At 40.2% G+C, this 20716-nt stretch overlaps 1 protein-coding gene across 1 annotated transcript in view; it reads right to left on the bottom strand.

Annotated features, from left to right (window-relative positions):
* The window catches only part of ZMIZ1 (zinc finger MIZ-type containing 1), a 283289-nt gene extending 264282 nt beyond the window's left edge, over positions 1–19007 (bottom strand). Inside the window, exon 1 of the mRNA XM_053983271.1 lies at positions 18952–19007. The gene's annotated coding sequence lies outside the window, so the exon portion shown is untranslated. The remainder of the gene's footprint in view (positions 1–18951) is intronic.
* Positions 19008–20716: the final 1709 nt, after the last annotated feature.

The raw sequence follows: 20716 nt of genomic DNA, 5'->3' as shown, positions 1-20716 counted from the left end.
ACCAGGTGAAATTACTTTCAAGAAAGTCTGTCATTTCTCACTAAAAGATTAACAACAAATCTTGTACTACTGTGGGACTCCCTTTTTCCTTTCTATGAAAGGACATTACCACTTCTTATTCTTCTGTTCCCTCATTAACATGAAATCTGGAGGTTTGAAATCTCAACAATTATGAAAGTAATCACAATTTACAATCAAAATAAGATTAAAAACTGGTTAAATTAATATACCATGCTCATGGTATATTAATTATATTTTCCTCATATTTTCCTCAAACAGCAAAAGCTAGAGGCCTGCTGAAATGCAGCATTCTCCTCACAGCAGCGAGTGTTCTGTGCTTTATGCTGCTCTAGCAGCTGCAGCCCATCTATTTGTTTTATTTGGCCTTTTGAACATCTGCATAACTTGCATTCTTCAGATACTAGGTTACTTCTTTCTCTGGATGTGGGGGTGGAGAAAAGGGAAGGGTGACAGAGCCCTACAGCATACCTGATTTTGAAATCCACCATACCTGAAGTCAGACACACAGACTTCCAAGCTTTAGATATTTTATACTCATAGAAAAAATGAAGAAAAATCTTTTTTTCAGGTACAACTTTTAACAATTCACTTCTAGGTACGGATAACAAAATTATTAGTAAAAAAAACAGCACAAAACTAGCGCATTCACAGCTCCAAAAACATTAATTCAGCCAGCTCCTATGGCTTAGTGGAAGTTATAGTCTGTAAACAGCTAGAAGAATAATTAACAGATTGCCTCTGACCTAAAGTATGCTAATTATTACAACTAAGTCCCTTAGAACAGTGATAGCACAATAAATGGGCAGAAAACATGCAGGTCTTGCCATGGATACTTCTAGACTATTGCAACCACTTTGTTAGAAGCGTGGGTCAGAAACCACCACCTAGAATTATTTGTCCTTTTTTTTTTTTCCTCCCCAGCCAGTACTCCTCATAGGCTTCACTGCTTGCTCAAATGGTTTGTGACAAGCACAGGAAATGAGAGAATGGGAATCACTGACACCGGTGACAGAGGAAGCCAGGCAGTGAGATGTTTGCAAGATTGTTTGCTACTGTAATTTGCCTTGGTGCATGAATTAAAACCACACCAAATTGTACTAAGTCCTACCTACAGTCATTACAAAAACCAGGAAAAGCTGCCCTAGACTCAGAGTCAGTATAATCTACTGAAGGAAAGTACAAATCAAAGTACAGATCAGATTCACAGCCACTGTAAACTACCAGAGTTCCAGCAGATTCACATCAATTTATGTAATTTGTCATATGAGTCCAAATAATGGTAGTTCAACTAAGCCTCTAACACATACTAGTAAAGAGACTAGGAAAAAACCCTGAAACCAGTGTAGGCAGTGCCAACTCTCCAGGAAAGGACAGGCATACTACAGAAAGGAAGAACCAGAGCTGCAGCAACAGCCATCAGAAGCAGCCATGATTAAATAATACATCAAATTAAACACATGTAAAAACATGCCACATTTCCCACTACAGTCTAGCTGCATTTGTTTAATAAAATTTTTTTCTTTTCAACAGGCTTCAACTTCTTTCAAAGTTACGGCTTATTTCTAGTTAGTCATGAAGATCAGATTACAAACTACCTGGTCTTTTCACACATTGCAACATTCATTAAGAACCAATGACTCCTGACCCTGGATTAAGAAATCTGAGGCAGGTTAGATTGTCAGCCTGAAATGAATGACACTTAATTGCTCCATCGAAACATTAAATGTAACTCTGAAGAAATGTTCACATCCACAAAAAAATATTTTTCCAACTGCACTGTCTGACCTAATTAAAACCCCTCTACCTACAAATCTTGTCCTGATAATTAAACAGAAATCCCTCTGTCTCTTCATTTTTCCACTAAGTACTAGTTTTAAATTTCTAAAGTGGAGAAACATCAAACCAAAATTGTTTCTTAAGGTGATTTATTTCTCATTTTTGCTAAGATTACTTTAATGAACAACTGCAGCCCCCGAAAGAAGACAGCAACTGGATAGAGGCATTACAACAGTTCCCGTCTCTTTTCATCTGGCAAGTAGGTAATGCTTCAAACATCTTTAATTTCCTATAGCCACAGGGAACTTTAAAGGAATCCAAGAGAAATTTGTAGACACTACTGAAAATTATCAACAATTGCAGCAGCCTTCTGGTTTCAGCCATATTTACCATTCACATCTTCTGTCACATAAGGTAGAGTGGTTGTGGATGACATCAGATATTTCAAGAACCATTTCACACACTTACCTCTTCCCTGAAAACAGCTCATCTCTGTACGTGTGAGAGAGTTGGATAAAGCCGGAGGAACTCTTAAGCAACAATGTTTTGCTACTGAACTGGACAAGTAAAACCTATTACAACAAATGACTGAGAAAAGTCTCAGTAAAATTGCTTAAAATTTTCTGCATAAAGAATTCTCTGTCTGGGAGAGGTTATTTTGAGGAGGAAAAAGAAATGCAAGAGAAAACAGATGAATATCTGATCACAGAAGCGATCGATTTGGACCATTTAGAGAACAAATCCAAAACTTGCAAATGGGCTTCTTCATAATGGAAGTGCCAGTCAAGTTTAGCTGTTCTCATCCACAAAAAACCCAGCCTCAACACACAGCCAATGTGTGTGTGTGTCAGTATTAGTAATAACACTTTTGCACTAATGTACAATAAATTATACTTTCTCCTTTCTAAAGAAGCTGAATCTGACCTTATTGTGATGTCTTAGTACATGAAATGTATGAAGGATTTTGATTCCATCAGTTTTATTTTCCACCCTTTTAGCCTATTTGATTCTATCTAAAATACTAATGAACTCCTTTAAGCAGTCCCTTGACTTCACTGGGACCACGTTAGCTACACCTCTGTTCGCACACGCACACGTTGAGCACGAGAATGCTGCAGCCACTGAGGTTCTAAATATTGTTTCATTATCGTAGCAGCAAGTCACACTATGAATTGCAATAAAATCCCTTAACATTTTATTCATATTCATGGTCATATTAGGTCAAGTGCTTGTGAATAAACTCTAGAGGACAAAGGTCTGGCTTTGAGACCAAAGCTGTTGTTACCAATTGGTTGCATTTTAATAGATTTATTATCCAGCTCAAATTGCAGAGCCGTGACTTAATTTCATCAGGGACAAAATGTTTGTAAGATAAGTTTGAAAAGAGCAAGTGGAAGAAAAATAAATATGCATCTACATAAGTATTCTTAGAGCCACCCAGACACATTAGATGATGTTGTTCTGGTAACTGTGACACCACACTAGTACATGTGCTTCAAGTTACTCCATTAATAATAATGTTTTGCCATGAAAAATGCAGACCAGTGTTAGTGATACAAGCATTTACAGTCTTCAAATATAATAAAATATAATAATAACCAAAAGCAGATACATTTGCTCCATATAAAACCCTTGTAAATACTGCTGCTCCTCAACAATGTGGTACAAACACAGCATCTGTATTTCTTGGATACCGAATTTTAAAAAACCATCAGCTCCTTACAGGATAGCCAATATCCTGTTTTTTCTCATCTTAATGCTAGCCAGTTTGCTGAAAGCATTATTTAATCTAATTATGGAATATTTCTCATAGCATAAATATTCCAAGCTCTACAGCAGGCTTCCATTTGTAACTCAAGAGTAGTATAAAAACAAGAGTTAATTGCCTGTACAAATATTTCAGGGTAGCGTTTACGTAATCTACAGTACATTAAGTACCAGAGTTGTGCTCTACTGATAGGTGAAAGAACAACTCTGAAAGGCAACTGCGTTGCCAATTAGCTTTCAACAAATATGTACACAAGCTGTGCTTGCAGGCTTGTGCTCAGCTTCCTCATTCTCCCCAGACTGCCTGCTTTAATAATGGTGAACTCCTTTCTACTCAAATGCCCAGCTAGCTTCACACTGATGGAACAAGGGAAGATGGCATATTTTATTTAGTTGGAGTTGTAACCCATCCAAATATCAAGATCATGACCTGTGACCAAAGCCACACTCCAGTCACAAGGGCTGAAAACAAATTCCTTAGTCATGTATGAGCAGGGGAGGGAAATAAAAAAAAATGAAATAAAAAAATCTTCTGTGGTAGTTAGTCCAAAGAGGATGAGGGTTTGTTTGAGAAAAACATCCCACAAGTCCCAGCTCCTGTGTGTCAGTCCTCCTCAAGGAGGTTGAGCCAAGAACATGTACACCCACGTGCATTAGCTCTCTGCAGCAACACCATGCTTTTACTCAACAGTTGTACACAAATTAAGAAATAAACCTAAGTTCACAAAACCACATGAAGAGATTAATGTTTGCAGTCTTTGGGCAAATCTGCATGGTGCTCCACCCAGAAAACAGACTTCTTTTAACACAGGGCAGAGCCCTGTGCCTAGGACACTGCTGCTTTGCTTTGGGTACCCAGATTTTGTCACTGGACAGTAGTTTGGGTGTCACTGGACACCAGTGTGTAAATTCTTTGTTTTCTCTTCATAATTGTAGCTGTGTAGACTACAGCTACCCACATTGTACTAGAGTGGGTCTAAAGGAACTATTTTGCAATTAGCCTTCCAATAAATGTTAAAACATAGCTTTCTGCAGTGGTTCAAGTATCCAGCCCTTTTCATAAAACATTTTTATCCCAACTCTCCCCTTCCCCCCTACCCAAATTAAAAAAAAAAAGTTATTGCAGTTACTAAGATGGAAACATTCTGCAGAATCAAGAGAGTTAAACCCCAATTCCAGAACTCTGCTTCATAAATTCCTTTGGCTCACATAATTTATGTTATATAAATTGTAATTTTGATAATAAGGCAGCTGAAAATAAGTCTAGTCTTGTAAGTTGTGTGGGTGTATGGTTATGCTTATATAAAAGTTTAGTTATCCACATTACTTCATAAACGTATGTTTAAGTATGTTTTCATGGATATCGGTGCTCTCTGTGGGCACATTTTCTTCAAGTATTTAAGAAGAGTATCACTGTGCCATATAGTGTAAAGCTTGTGAAACCTTTTTGTTAGGTAAAAGTCAGCAAAGCCAGTTCTTCAGCTACTAACCTCATTGCTATTAAATCGGCTGGAGAGGGAGAGAGAGGAAGGAGGCATGGTGAGACATGAAAGTAGAGCAGGGAGCTGTGTGCCCTTGCTACTGCTGAGCTAGAAAAGTAACTTCTCTTTCATTTTCTGTAAAGCAGTCCATATCTCGACTCTGTTACAACAGAAAGGACTGCCTGATGATCATTCTCAGACAGCCTAAAGATACCAGAGAATAATCAGCTGTTCCTTTGATTCATTTATGTGTGATGGTCAGTTTAACATACTGACAATCTGTGTGTCCTTCATTTGCTAATGCAGTGAACGGCTCAAACAAGACCCCCCTACTTTTTTTTTTTCTCTTTTCAATGACTCTTTTGGAAATGCATTGCTCTCAAATGCAGTTTGTTACCAAGCTGGGATGTCTGTTTTCTAGAGTTGCTTCTCTGCCTACAACTTTAGCCTTTCTCCAAAAAGGCATTCGAGCTTCTGTTGAGGGACAGAGCACCTGACATGCACTTCAACAAAACAAGAGAGTCAGCTTAAATTTACCTTCAAGTGCAGGAGTACTGAAAAACAACTCAGACCAGCTTGTATAGTTTAGGTTGTGTACTTGAGCCTGAGCAAAGGAACACCTCCTTGCTCCTGGGTGTGACAGGCCACTGCCTCCCATTAGGGAGGATGAGCAACAGCAGTCCCAGTGGCACTGCGCTGGGACAGAGCTTTCAGCACCTCTTCCCTTACAGTGACATTTCCTCCAAGAAAACCTCAGCAGTTCATGTGCCTTTACAGGTCTTTAACACAGGGCTTTAACACACAAGTTCAACTTTTCAGATAAGGAAGGGGATTCAAAAACTCATTTCTGATGCAGCTCTTCCGGATCACAGAGGCCTTGGGATGAGTAACACACCCATGCACACGGTGGGTTAAAGAAAAGCTATGTACTGGTAAGTACAGAAACTGCTTGGAATGCACTGCAACAGAATCAAAAGACTGAAAATACATATGGTGACTGGACTAAAATAATTATTAAAGAAGGGCCATAATACAGAAATGCAGAAATAATACAAGCCTGGTAAGAAGCTATGTTATCTTTACATTATCTTTTAAATTTCAAATTGTGTCTGTGTATACATATAAGCATATAGCTTCACATATCATACTGCATCATACTGATTTTTTTATTATTTCCAATTACTCACACAGTAATATATGTTGCTCTGTTTTAGCTTACATTTACATGTACATAATCATTATTCTCCATACACTTCAAAACTTCCTTGTCCTTCCCCACACACAACATACACTAGACCTTTCCAATTATATCAGCTGCAGTTTTATTCCAATGTAATGATGGCATAACTTATAAATTTTATATATATATATATATATATCTAGAACAAGCTATGCACCAAATTGTATTTCCTCCTCCTAGAAAAAGTCTGAAGATGAACAAAGGATTTATGCTGCTGCTCTTAAATAAAATACAGTTGTATCCTCTAGTTTGTATTAAGAATTAAAAGTACTCATTTGGTTTAAGAAACATGTGCTTTAAAACTATTTTTTTAAACTTCTCTTCTAAAGTTTCCTTTTATGTTTGTGTAACTGTCAAGTTTGTGATTTTTAACATTATTATAGCAGTAAAAACATGAAGAGGAAAAAAAATAGACTTAAGAAATGTGAACATTTCCAGTTCTCTGCCATTCCCTCTAATCCTTTACATCAATATAAGTTGTGGTTAATGCTAAATATCTAGTGCTATCATTGAAGGCAGCACTTAGCCCTATCCATGTACCTTGATATTGAGTGTTGTCAAAATACTTTTCTTGCTACCACAGTTTAAGAAAATGAAACTGATGGCAAGAGGAAAATTTTGGAAAACTAAGGATCTTCACACATGAGGATCTCTAAACTCTTCAGAGTTATGTGAACACAGTACCCACCCAAATCCCTGACACCCAGAAATGATGCCAGTTGCAGGAACTGAGGTATTCTCTTGGCAGCTCACTCGCTGCCTAACAGGTCATCTACAGAAAAGCTCCTTGCAACCTCCCACCTCTCCCTCCCCTCAGAACCACAGCCAACTTTTCAGGCAGTATCCTGGGTATTTTACTGCTTCCACACTGATGGACAAGGTGAATGTGGCAGCACGCCCTCAAAATATCACTTGAAAAAATAAAGGCACGCAAAACAACCCAACTATGAGACTCATCATTTTGATAGCCTGCTGCGGATCAGAAATCAGCCTACATCTATTTAAATACATGTAAAGTGTCTGTTTGGCAGATTAAAGCAAGAGCTGCTTTGATTTGTCTTCCTGCTTCCCCACCTCTCCACTGTGAAAGATGGAATTACTTCACTGAAAATTCTGGCAGGGGAAAGCCTGCACCAAAACAGGGAAATGGGCAGCAAACCAGAGGCAGCCCAGGCACACACTGCTCCCTCCACGATGTTGACGTGCACGTAGAATATCTGACATGTTATCTTCTTCCAGAGTTCCCCCGACACCTGCACTAGGAGCATCCAAAGAAGACCTTCTGTGGCAGCACACAATCTGGCCCTGAGATGGGTCCTGGGCTCCATCTCCAGCAGCTGCACTCTGCTGCTGCGCTGTGCACACACAGCTGGGGATTCAAGGCAGCAGCCAAAGCTGAACAGGGAATTTCAGGGCTCTCTGCCTCTGGTGGGGTCACTCCAGCAGCTCCTCCATCAGAGTAAAAACCAAGGGAAGGAGAGTGAGTGGCAAGAACAGCAAATGTTGCTCAAAAGGATTTCATGTTCCTTCCATGTGCAATAAATGTGTAGAGGGAACAAGCTGATTTTAGCACCCTCACTCTCCCATGTTTAGTTGCATTCCTTTTCTGCTATTTAACTCCTCCCATCTCAAAAACTAACAAACAAACCTCACAGTAAAAGAACCCCAAATACCTGCCCTAATTTCTAAGTCAGGAATCCTTTGCTTCAGTTCCAGGACCCAAAGCAGCTCTAAGTTTGCAGAATTTTACCTGAATTTCTGATGCATCACATCAGTTTTAGATGGTTAACACTTGTCTCTCAGTAACACTGATCTCTAGTTGCACTAATTTTAGAACAATCTAAATCAATCCTGAAACCTGAACAGAACTATTGTAGCACCATAGATAAAGCTCAGTTAAAATCCTGTACTAGCTTTTCTCAACTGATATTTGAAACCATAGCACTCATCAATATTATGGATTAATATTGACTTTTACTCTTAAGCTCACAGTATTTCTCCAGCTGTATTTAGTGGCTATTACTAAAATTATCTGCATTTTAATTTTTCAGCATTCACATCTTTCTACTACTTTCCCAACAGATTTCTTTTATTATAATTTTTTGGCCCACTGCCCTTCCTTACAGTGTCCACAATCCGTGGAGAAGAGATTGCTGATGGCGTTATCACAGGCAAACAGAATGAAGCTAATGGTAACAGGCACTCCTTGCTAGGTAATTATTATAGGAGAAAGAATGCAAATGAGCCCTAATCTGTCTCATACAATGGCAGAGGTCTCAGATTTGCATTAAACCTTTTGCAGCTCTCCCAGATTGGGGACTGCAGATAACAATGCATCTGCAGCCCAGGCTGCCCCAGCGGTTATTACATTGTGCCCCAGCAGGTACAGTGTCCCTGAATGACTCTCTCCTCCCCTTTTATATCTCCGGTCCCCTCCTCCTTCTCTCCTTCCCCCCAGCTTTGCAGAAAAAAAAGCTAATTGTGCATGCCATTTGGCTCGATTCATGTTTACAATGAAGAAGAAAGCAGCGCTGTTTAGTAATTATAAGAGAGAAATGGACATCAGGAAACCTCCATTCTATTCCCAGCTATGTCCTTCACTTGTCAGGGAACTGAAGGAAAATAACTTCACTTTTCTGTTCATCCATGTGTTCAGTTAGAAATACAGGGTTGGCATGTGTAGTAGCACAACAGACTCTCATTTTACAGAGGCACCTGCTGAATACTTCCAGGAAATTAATGCTAGACTTCACTCAAACCTAGGCTGAGTTCATGATAAGCCGCGGTCCTTCAGAAGAAGCACTGCTTAGATCTCAATTCCCCATCTGATAATAGGTTGTAAAGAATGATATTCTTTTCCAGCACTGTATTCTGCTATAAAAACACCTAAACTAACACCTGCCAGCTGGGACCATGCTCAGGGCTCACACAGGTGTCTGCCCACTAGCAGATCTTAAAAGAAGGTGCAGGAACTATGATTGAGGTACTCTGATCACAAGTCACATAGCAAAAGGTTTTCCCAAATCTTATCTTCTGTAGCTTCTTCCATATGGCTTGCTTGGATTAGGAGCATTGGAGTCGAACGTATTGAACCTTTCCCAAGTGAGTTCCTGGTCTGAGGTCACAACTCCTTACCAGCATGAACAGACTTTTCCCAACACTATCTGCCTTCTTTCTCGGATGCTCATTTTCTCCTGAGACAGTTTTGTCAAATAGGGTATTTCCAAAATTGATCTTCAGGAATCAAGGTTTCTGCCACAGAAATGCAGACTAGAAAATGGAAACCACCAAACTCTAAGTGGGCATATAAACTACTCTGCATATTAAAACCCAGTCAACAACAATACCAACAAAAAAAACCCAAAACAAACAAACACCTACAAAAACAAACCAAACAAAACAACAACCACCCGAAAATCAAAACAATAAACTATTGCCAGAAAGTAACAAATTTTTTTTATAAGAATACTTAAAAAAACACAGCTGTAGAAAATGCAACAAGTTTTTTTAAACAGCATGTAACAAGTTAGCTTTTCAATAATCAAAGTTTTGCTTATTTCCATCTCGTGGTGCAGTAGGTGGGGCAGTGCTACTTCTTTATACACTTACTGAAATACACTATACATGTCTCCGGGATGGTCTCTGATAGCTGGTATCCTCAAGCAACATTCATCACACCTAAACAATCAGTTTAAAAACATATTTATTTTTAAGTGATGCTCTGTTATGATATTGAAGCTTTCTGGAAGAATCTTCTTCCATTTGCACTGACATTTAAGGTTCTTGCCACTTGGAAGGACTGATATGGTACAACATTATGAATGATCATTCTTTACATCAGAAAAGCAAAAGCTGTCTTGCACTGGTCAGTTCCCGTAAAACAAGAAGGGGATTTTCATTCATCTGGTTCATAAAGCTGAGAACATTTTCCCATGTAGTCTTTGTGCTAACTTTCCAACACTAGAAAGCATTCAATTCAGAACACAAGAAGAGGGTATTTTTATGTTATCAAGGCATGGCAGGTATCAGAACCTGCAATTTAAATTTTAACATACTCAGGCTCAGATTTGTCACTGGTCTCTAGGCTGCTCCTCCCAGTGACCAGTTACTCCCAACTGTCTACTGGTGCCACTTATATGTGCATAAAAACCTTCTTCCAAACCCAGATGTAGTTGTGAAGAGCCTGACAGACTCACCCTCACTTCGAAGTCAAGGATTACCACATTGCTGCTGCACCAGCAAAAGCACCAGGGCAGAGAAAGTCAGCAGGACACCCCAAACCAATTTTACTGCCACCTGAACACACCCAGCTGACTCTGCCTGCAGTGGACTCAGCTATCTCACCTCCTCCTGCAGTGGAGGAGGAAAGGGAGGAATCCTGGAAGATAAGGAACAGAGAGCACAGATATCTTCACGGAGAACTACTGCTCACTCTGTGACCCTTGGCCCATCACCAAAGCCATGCACTTCAGGACCACTCTCACATTAAGCATTAACTCAGGCAGTTCAGCTGTGTTGCCGAGTAGCCGGTCAAATATTTACAAAGGTTTCAGAAGGTGCAAGATTAACCTCATCCTTTCAGTGTAAAACTCAGTGTCACGATTTCATACTCTGTTTCTGTTTTGCAAGGCAAGAAGTCACGATTCTAAAGCTTTGAGACTTGCAACGCAGTCGTTAGAAAGAATAATCCAAACAGGAAAACTAAGAGGGACTCAATGCACACTGTAGACAAAATATTGGCACCACATACAGTGCTGGCAAGTAGAGCAGCATGCTGTGTTCCTAAGGGGGAGAACAAGTAAAATCCACCTCCTAGAGTGGTGATGGCAACCTCACCTGAACAGCAGCCTTTCCCTTTGTCCAGCTGCCTCCAGGTCATTTTACAGCAAAGACAAAAATTGTCACTGTGCTTTCAAGGATCCCAACAGCTTTCCAACCCTGTGCTCCCTCCCACCCCGCCATTCTCAGCAGCCTTTTCAGAGTTTCCCTCTATAGCAGCATTCTGCGTTTCAGGGATTCAACCTTTCAACTGAAGCATGAGAGATCGCTTATACTGTTGAACCGGTGGAGCTGCCAGCCTCCCCTTTGTTGCACAAGGATTTACACTTGAATGGCTCTGGGAAGCTGAGTCTTTTAAGGAAAGGCTGGTGGGGGGGAAGACAATTTTCTTGCCAGCATCCTATTCGCAAAGTACATTCACCTACCAGCTCAACTTCTCCAGTTCACAGCTTCAGGAACCTTATCGAACCACTAGTTGCTAAGTTTACTGTGAGGTGACTTTAATGAATAATTTGCTAATTTTAGTTTACTTCAACAAGGATATACATAGTCTTAAGTGAAGTTCATTTCGAGCCTAAATGTGGGCACTTAATGTAATTCAGTCCAATGTAAATTACGTAATTATCTTAATCTGTGACTCACTTATGTATTTCCTATTATAGCCTTGCACTGCCATGCACATCATAATCCATTGAATGGCTTCTACAGCTTTTCAAGAGAGACACTGGGGAACACCACAACGGCACAGATGCACTGCAGAAAATCATCTGAAACAAGAGTATGCAAGCCTGCTCCAGTTCAACAACAGCACATGGCTTTGGCCCTCTACTTAACCATACACACAAGTAGCACCAGCCTGGTACATTTCTGTTCTTAAATTGCAAATGGGTGGATAATTACTTACTGGTTTCAGGCTATGTTAGCAGTTACCAAGCACTATCATACTGCTGCCTTTCAAACAGCAACACTCTGGTAAGTCCACACAGCTTTTTGTTTACCTGCTTGGAAGCATAAAGCCTGCTATCACCAAAGAAAAATAATAGCATCCGAAGTCTGAAAATTGACAAATGCTAATCTGGCATAGAAAAAGATCTGTAAGGAACATTCCTTCTGGTTTTAAAATGCTACACCTGCTTCTGATTAGACTCTATTTCCTGAATTCTGAATTGGCCACATGCTGAAACACATAGCACAGCCTGCAGAGTGCAGCAAGAAAAAGGCTAGCACAATCCAGAGCTGGTGGCAAACCACAGTCCCCATGAAAACCACATGTGCCAGAGACCAAATATTTTGCGTTTTGCTTACTGCTAATAAAGCTGCTTCACTTCATTAAAAGCAGCTTATCATTTTATCTACTCACTCTGATTAATTAGCCACTAGTTAAAATGAATGAGCACTTGATTCGAGGATTCTATTAATGTGACACTGGTGAACCACCACTTGCATATTTCTTCCATCCTTTTCCTTTTACTCTCCATCCTCCCCACACCCAGTGTCTTATCAGATTGACATTCCCAGAACCCTTTGGGAATATCAAAACACCTTTAAGACAGAGGTGAGTAAGGAAATGTCCCAAAATCCAAAATTCTTCCGAAAAGCTCACTTTTCCTGCTGAAATATACAGATGTATGTAATCTACTTCTCACTGTAATTATGATCACAAGCTTGGAAAAAAGAGACAGACTGCATTGCTGGGAACAGTGGCAAAACAACAGTACCTTTAATACATACAACTTATTTGTCCTTCCAGAATAAAAATTTTAACTATGAAGCACAAACAGCAGTCAGTTCAATCAAAAACCTGACTTTCTTAGAGAGCGAAGAACTTTCTCCCAAGCCAAATACCATGTGCTGTATATGCATAAAGACAGCTTCTGCTACAGTATATGCCTACAGATTTCACAGTTGCATATGATCGCCAAAATCTCAATTTCTAGCAGCAAAAAACGTATGTCACCATTATTTAGCCAAGCATCTGAAGACTGAAATATATCCTAGCTGCTCATTTTGCTGGAAAACAGTGCTTTGCTTCATATACCTAACCTTCTTGTCTAATCAACTGATTTTATTATGACTGTCAGAAATACCCAAATGTATTTGGGAAACTTTAAAAAAATAAAGAAAATCAAAGCCAGACACCTTCCCTTTTCCTTCTTTAAAATGTTAAGTTTCCACTCTTTCACAACAATGCCTACCGAAGACTGAAAAATCATTAGGCTTGAAATTGCAACAAGTCCACATTTTGACAGAGCAGTGGAAGGAAAGAAGTTTAGGAGAAGGGGAAATAAAACTTCCTGGGTCATTCTAACATTTAGATCTAATTTCCTGTTTAATCAAGAATAGTAAGGAAGTGACTGGAAACTTTTTATTTTTGCTACAAGCAATTCTAAGAGATCTCTTTCAAGAGAATAGCTTGGTTAGGGTATGAACTGCAGACTATAAGCATAAGCTTGAATTCACCATCCAGCCTGAAAGGCTGTATGTGAGAAGGCACCAAAGCAAGATCTGGTTTACATCACACAGCAGGGCAGTAACTGACCATGAGTCACTGATGCACTTCATCTGGCTTTTAAGGCCACCAGATAAAAATGTTTTAGGACACATTTTACAAAGCACTTTCCAGTATAAGTTTAACTGGCCAGTTCAAATCTGCATAGAATTTTCTAGACAAAATTTCTTCATGGCAAGGCTTCCAAGATGAAATATCTCCTGTCCTGCAGCTGGCAAGACATTAGTGCAGCTCTCTACTGTAATGACTGGGCTAACCGAGCAAGAGTCCTCCCATGGGCTAAGCCCAAAAGGGATGAGACAGGATGAATGATTTCTGCTACCACAGCCTGGGCTGCCAGTAGTACCCTGTCTTCACAATACCCTAGGCAGCACCACATAAAGCCACATGTATGCCAAACAGAGGAGAAGAGACAAAAACCGCTGGAAAACATGATTTTGAAATACCAACTCGTGATTTTGGATTCATACTTTAAAATACTTGGTTTAGGAATGAAAAATTCTACTGTTTTGGGTTCATTATTAATTTTTTTTATGAATGGCCAAATTATTGAAACTTATAATAAAGAACTCACATGGATCTTTGTGTACCTGAAAGATGGAGCAATATGCAACCAGATGGGTCATTTCCTAGCAGAAAAAGACAGTTATCACTTTTAAGAAAGCAATAGGTCTTAAGAAATCCAGGTCTTTTTCATTGCTAACTTCAACAAGGACTTTATAGCTGATTTGGGCCTTTCAGCTTTTTGAAGGACTAACAGAAAATATAAACCAAAGTAAAACAACAAAACCTGCCACTTATACATTGTTCCTCTCAGTCATTCATTATGGATTGGCACAACATGCTCTCTCAGAAACTCCTTCCTGTAGACTGGCAGTTGGTAGTGCCAGGGTTCTGCAGCAGTCACTGCAATCCACTTGAGCCAGAGAGTTCCTCCTAGAGCCCTCCAAAGCTCCAGAGAGCACAGGAAGCCACCTCAATGTTCAGGGCAATACTTACACACCAGAGATGATGGTGAGAAGGCATCTGGCCTCCAGAAGCATCCCTTCAATCCCTGGGCATGGATGAAAAGAGGAGTCAACCAATGACCCAACTGCAGTTCATCAGGGTGATGGAAGAGGTGAAAAGAGGAGGCTTCAGCACAAGGGAATATGCTACTCCATACAGGACTTATTCCTAAAGAAGAAACTCAGTTCTGTAGTCAGGAGTAGGTCTATTCACCTGAAACACAATGACCACGAGGAATATCCAAAACCCCGCTCGCTGCATTATGGACAACTGAGGCAGGCAGACCATAACTGCTGAAACCAGAGCAAAGCCAAGCAACCCAGAGTTACTCTGCTAGCACTAAGGACTGCAAGGTTTTAATGAGGTACAACAAATAGTCATTGCCATAGCCACAGTACAGGGCAGGGGGCACACACCACAGGACAGGACCTTCTAGCCCTCCATACACAGAGATGTCCCAAGACAAGCCCTTGCAGTGTTCTCACCTCATCTTCCTAAAACTCTACTCACTCATGTCCGTGGACCTGTAAAGTTTGCCCTCAGAAAAGGGCTGACTCAGACAACTGAAAATTATAAACCATGGTTCTCAGTATAGCTTTGACCTATCTTCCTTTGCCTAGCTATGCTAAATTTTCGTTCTGCTTAATGCTTTTTAGACCTTGTCTATAAAAAAAGAAATTTACAATTTACAAAGTTAATTTCAGCTCTGAACTCTCCACTTCGTGTACATTTGAAACCACTAAAGATGTTTAAAACTATCTTCCTGGGGGTACAAAATAATCATTTAGCTCTCTAAATCTATGTGGTAAACAGATTCTAAACATAAAAACTACCTGAAAAATGCACAGCTGGGATAGAAGTTATTTTTCCTTCTCCAATAAAATTTATGAGATTTAAGTCTTCTCCATCAGAGTAAAGAATTAATACCTGTAACATTCATGAAATGAAACTCTGAAAACAATCAAAACTTTTACTAAAAAGCAAGAGAGGGCAGGCTTATTGTTAAGTTAATGAAGTACTTAAAGACCTTAAGCTGTGGCAAAGTCCTGATTTAAAGTGGGAGATGGTTAAGGCTTTGCAAATTGAGAACTCTGGAAGAACCTGTCATCCTCTCCTAAGGTGCAATACAGCTTTGACGGGTACATCATTTTACTGAATACAGTTATTGAATGAGAAATACTAACCTCAAAGATCTCAAAGGATTTGAAGGAGAAAAAAATCCAAGACCTGAAACAAACACCTTGTTGAAATGCTCTACAAATGTTCAAGAACTGTGAACTTGATTTATAAATGAAAAGAAAAAAACAATTAGGGCAAACTTCCAACTGACAGCTACGTTATTACAGACATGGTGTTTAACATACAGTGTCACCCACCTGAAATGTTAGCTAGTAGCAGTACCACCATTCCCTTGGAGATGGTTCAGGTTGATAGAAATAAAAAAGGAAAATGTAGAAATGATGAGGGAAATAAAAGAGCTTAAAAAAATAATCAGTGTAAAATAGTCATTCTAGATGCACTGATACAAAACATAACTTCTGAAAAAATCTGAATGGAGGTAGAGTTCCTCTTTTAACAAACAAAAAAATTGACAACTATCTTTACCCAAATTTAGTTAAGAGGAACAGTCAGAGAAAAGTACAGCATTAAAGGCAAAAAACAAAACACAGCAAATTGTGACCCAGTGGACAGCCTGATCTTTTGTTGCCTTGTCCCTGCCCTGCCTCTCCCTCTCCTTTCTGACCGCCCCCTTCAACACTTCCAAACTGAGAAGGAGTATATGTTCCCCATCCTCCACCTCTACTGAACCTGCTCTAGTCCAAGACATGGGCAAGAATTTCCTCTTGCTTTGGTTCTCAAATTTCACTGTCACATCCAGCCTCTCCCCTCAGAGCTTTTCACCCCGAGGACTCCAGTCTGCATGACTGCATTTGATAATACAGACTCTGCTGCTTAAATACCGTGCATTTGCAGACAGTTAAAGCATGTTTTACAAAGGTACCATAAAGGGGCTCAGCAACACACACTTCCTGGGCGTGCAAGCCTGCAGCAGCTGGAAAGGGACCCTGTCCAACACGGTACAGTTTCCCTCTCCTCACTAGGATGAAAAGGAGCACACAGAGACAAGGCCTTTGTGCTGGAGCCATTCCCAAGCCATGGCTTCAGAGGAATGATCTATCTGACATGTTGCAACTCAGGAAGCATGTGCAGGGAAAGGAGGAGGGGAGCAGCAGGCAGGGATTCCCCTCCAAATTTCCCGTACTGTGCAACAGGGACAAACAGATGTATGCAGCCAGAGAGAAATAGCAATGGGCTCTGCACAGCCTCTCAGCTGACCCTACAAACTGAGCAGTGGCACTTGGCTCCACTGCACACCACTGCATGTGACATATGCTGGGAGGGAGACAATAACAAGAAGCGATGCCCACAATCCTGCAAAAGAGATCTTCCCTCAGTCCCCAACCCAGGGAGTTTAAAGTATTCAGAAACAGTACAAAAACTCAGCTGGAGCTACGAATCCTTATAGAATCTTTCCTCCACACATGCAGCTCAGCCAAGCCTCCTACATCTCAGTGTGCCCCAAAATTTTGTTTTTCAAAGGAATTTTAGAGCCTTTGCTTGTTTGGCAGAAAACAGGTTCAGAAGCCACAAGGCAGCTTGTGCAGGTTCCTCTCAGCATGCCACAGCATCAGTGGCGGAGGCAATGCCTGCCTGCAACAGCACAGGCAGCTGCATTCTTCAGTCTGGCACCAAGGAGGAAAGCTATCATCCATTTTTAAGTTAGATTCAGGGAACCAGCTGGGGACCAATGATTGCCATTTTTGAAGTGCACGAAGAGGAGTGTAACCAGCTTTTCCATAGTAACGAAGATTAGCGGCCCTGAGTCTGACACTCCTCCTGCATTAAAAGACAGGAGACAAAGAGAGAGACAGGTAATTACACAGAAGGAGCCCTGGGGAAATCGCAAACTCCTTGAGAACCCTTTAGCTGGTCTGTATGTTTCTCCTTGTCTCCGCTTCAGCTGAAGATCCCCAAGAAACATTTGCCCATTAGATCATTAGCTTTATTGCAGAAAGTAGCCAGACAGCTGGTTGTGGCTGTTCAATAAAGACTTAGCTTGCCTCTGCACCGGCAAGAAAGAGATGGAGAATGAGAAAAAGAACATCCCAAGGCACATTACCTGTCTGGAGCTTATCCTTGATACGTTAGTGTACTTAGTCAGTGTGAGGGTCTGACAAACGAACTCTGACAAATCTTGCTGGGGCAATTTAAGACATTATTGCTTCTCACTGTCTTTCAAAACCCTTCACAAATGTTAGCACCATTGAGCAATCCGGCAGGAAAACTTGTATCATGCACTAGCCTCTCCAATTCAGAATCTAGCAAGTTAGCATAAATCCCTTCTCAGAGCTGAATTAAGATGTCAATTCTGAACCAGAATGGCTGAGGTCTACACAGAAGACATTACCTCCAATATAAAGAGCATTAACATCTATCACAAAGACGGAAGAGGAAATGACACCTCAAAGCACTGCAGCTCCTAAACAAATACAAATCTTTAATATTAAAATACATATGCAATTTGTCTAGCAACAAACTTGAGTCTACTCGTGCTGCTCACGATGCTCTGCGAATCAGCACTAATTTTTTGGGCTTTATATATCCCCAAAACAAACTGAATGCCTTGCAGTAAAAAGACAGACATGGATTTTCCTATCACCACATAACTACAAAATTAAATTCCTCTCACACACATTTTGCACTTCTGTCCAAAACTGGAAAAAGTCCAGATAGTTAAAGACTTGCCACGTCTTTTACCATTCAGAACTAGAGTTGGGCTTCCAGATAGTTCCTGTCTTATCTGTCAGGGATACAACCAGCCACAAAACCATGACAGACCCCAGAGAAGACATCAGGTTTAAAAAACTAACCAAAACAACTTAACAACTAAACCAATCCATATTTGCCCGATCAGAAGTACGTGTCTGATAATAACAAAAGAAGCACTTTGAGTTATGCTTCTTCAGCTTGTCTTCTCCAGATCTAACTCTCTCTTTCCATCCAAGCTGATAGTCAGGCAAAGATTTAGTTAATCAGTCTGCAATACAACAGGTTTACTTTTTTTCCTCTGCAAGCATTTAAAATATATCTCATCTTCTAGATTTTCTCAAGGGACAGTATCCTACACTTAGTAGTAGAGCAAGAAGTGCACAAAGCTTGTTTGCATTCCAGTATTAGAAGGGCAACCCACATGAACCATAAGTTTGGCTAAACTCCACGTAGACAAACTTCTTCTGCCATCACCTGCCCTTCCAGAAGGAGCAGAGCAGGCAAGACACCTTGAAAAGCAGATAGCAATTACCCCTTACCTTTCTGAAGAGGCCGCCGCCAATTAGCACATTCCTGGAGCTTCTGAATCAAGCAAGAAGAAGAAAGGAGGGGAGGGGAAAAAAAAAAAAAAAAGAGAGGAGAGAGCTGTTTTCTTCCTCAGCACAACAGTATTTCCTGAGGGGAGGAGAAAAAAAGAAGTAGAAAAAAGGAAATAAGCATTAGCTTTAATGATTTTCAAAGAGGCTACCGATTACAACTCTTGCTTGACAGAGCTACTGTGCCACTACTTCTGCACTTCCAAATACCAGTTTAGGGTGTCCTGTGTTTTCTCCATTGTCACCTTACCAAAACAGGGACTATGAATGTCAAGTCAACCACTACTAAGAAAAGCAAAGAGATTCCTGTTAGAATGGGATAAAGTCCCATACTAGAATGGGTTAAAGTCCAATTAAAAAATATTCTCGAGCACTTATTCTATTAAGTAAACAAGCTTCAGCCAAGCTCACGCCCAGTTCTGTAAAAATTCAAATGAGCCACATTTACTATCAAAATAGTTGGCAAAAGGCAAATTCCAACATGCATACTGAACATACAGGTATATACCGACATTCAAGTGCTTATGTACAGTGCTCTGAGAGGATCATACCTACAATTATGAGGTATTTGCAATTAATCATCATTTTTGTTTCTTTTTAAGACTTCTCTTTTTCTTAAGACAATCTATTCCAGCTATATAAAATCTTTCAGTAACAGCAAGAGTAAGTATTTGTGTGAGGTTTTTTAAAACAGAATGAAGGGAAAGGGATCTAAAAAACCTTTTGACTAAAGGTACCGCTTCGAAATCAAGCTTCACTCTCTTAAAACCACAATTCCTCACCTCAGACCATCTCTCTCTCTCTGCCCTGCTCCTAACATGACTTTAAAGAAACTTACAGACACAGAGATTTAATGGGCCCCTCCCTACCTCCAGTACCTGCCTCTGATGAAAGGCAGGAAAATCAAGTGGAAAATTATTTTAAAGCATGAATGCAAGACATTAACATCTTTGAGGAAATGGCAATCAAGGTTTTCCACAGAGAATGAGCAAAGGGAAACACGACCAGTCTGTTCTCCATCACACTTTGTTGGCTTATATTAGTACAGAAAAACTCTACCCTTTTCTGCCCCATGGAAAATCTGAACACAAGTTCTCAAAATAAGGAAAAAAGTCTATGCTACCTTACATTTCCACACACACTTCTGCCACCCTTCAAAACAACAATTAACCCATCTGCTAACAGCATACAGATCCTAGTCTCCTGGAAAACATTTGAAATAAGGAGACCCAACAGATAGGATACAACATAAAAGGCAGCACTTCTACCACAGCATCTCCCTCAAAGCCACCACGTTTGTCCAATTCTAAATGGCCACAGTTCCTGCATTTCTCTAGGGGACAAAAGCTCTCTTTTTCTCTCCTCCTGTCAGCAAGACTTAAAGCTGCAAGAGTAATTCTGTCCAGATTCCCCTCTAGATAAGCAATGATTTAAAGAATTCATGAAGTGGCAGTGTAAATAAACAATGAAAAACTACATAAAGATCACAGATGACAACACACAGAAAATGTGCACTAAGGAGAGAAAGAACAAGCTCAGTGATTCAAAACCTCTTCTGCCTTGTTATGTGCACCCATAAATAGGCGCAGCAATAATTTGACAATGTGAAAGAATGGATCCTGACACAAAAATGTAGCTACTTAAAAACCTGCCTCCTCAACCTTCTGCCTAAAGGCAAACCTTCCCACAGTGTTTAATTTCACTTTCT

This window comes from Vidua macroura, chromosome 8 (genome assembly GCF_024509145.1).
Source record: "Vidua macroura isolate BioBank_ID:100142 chromosome 8, ASM2450914v1, whole genome shotgun sequence".
Classification (NCBI taxonomy): Eukaryota; Metazoa; Chordata; class Aves; order Passeriformes; family Viduidae; genus Vidua; species Vidua macroura.
This window is presented reverse-complemented; position numbering and strand designations above follow the sequence as displayed.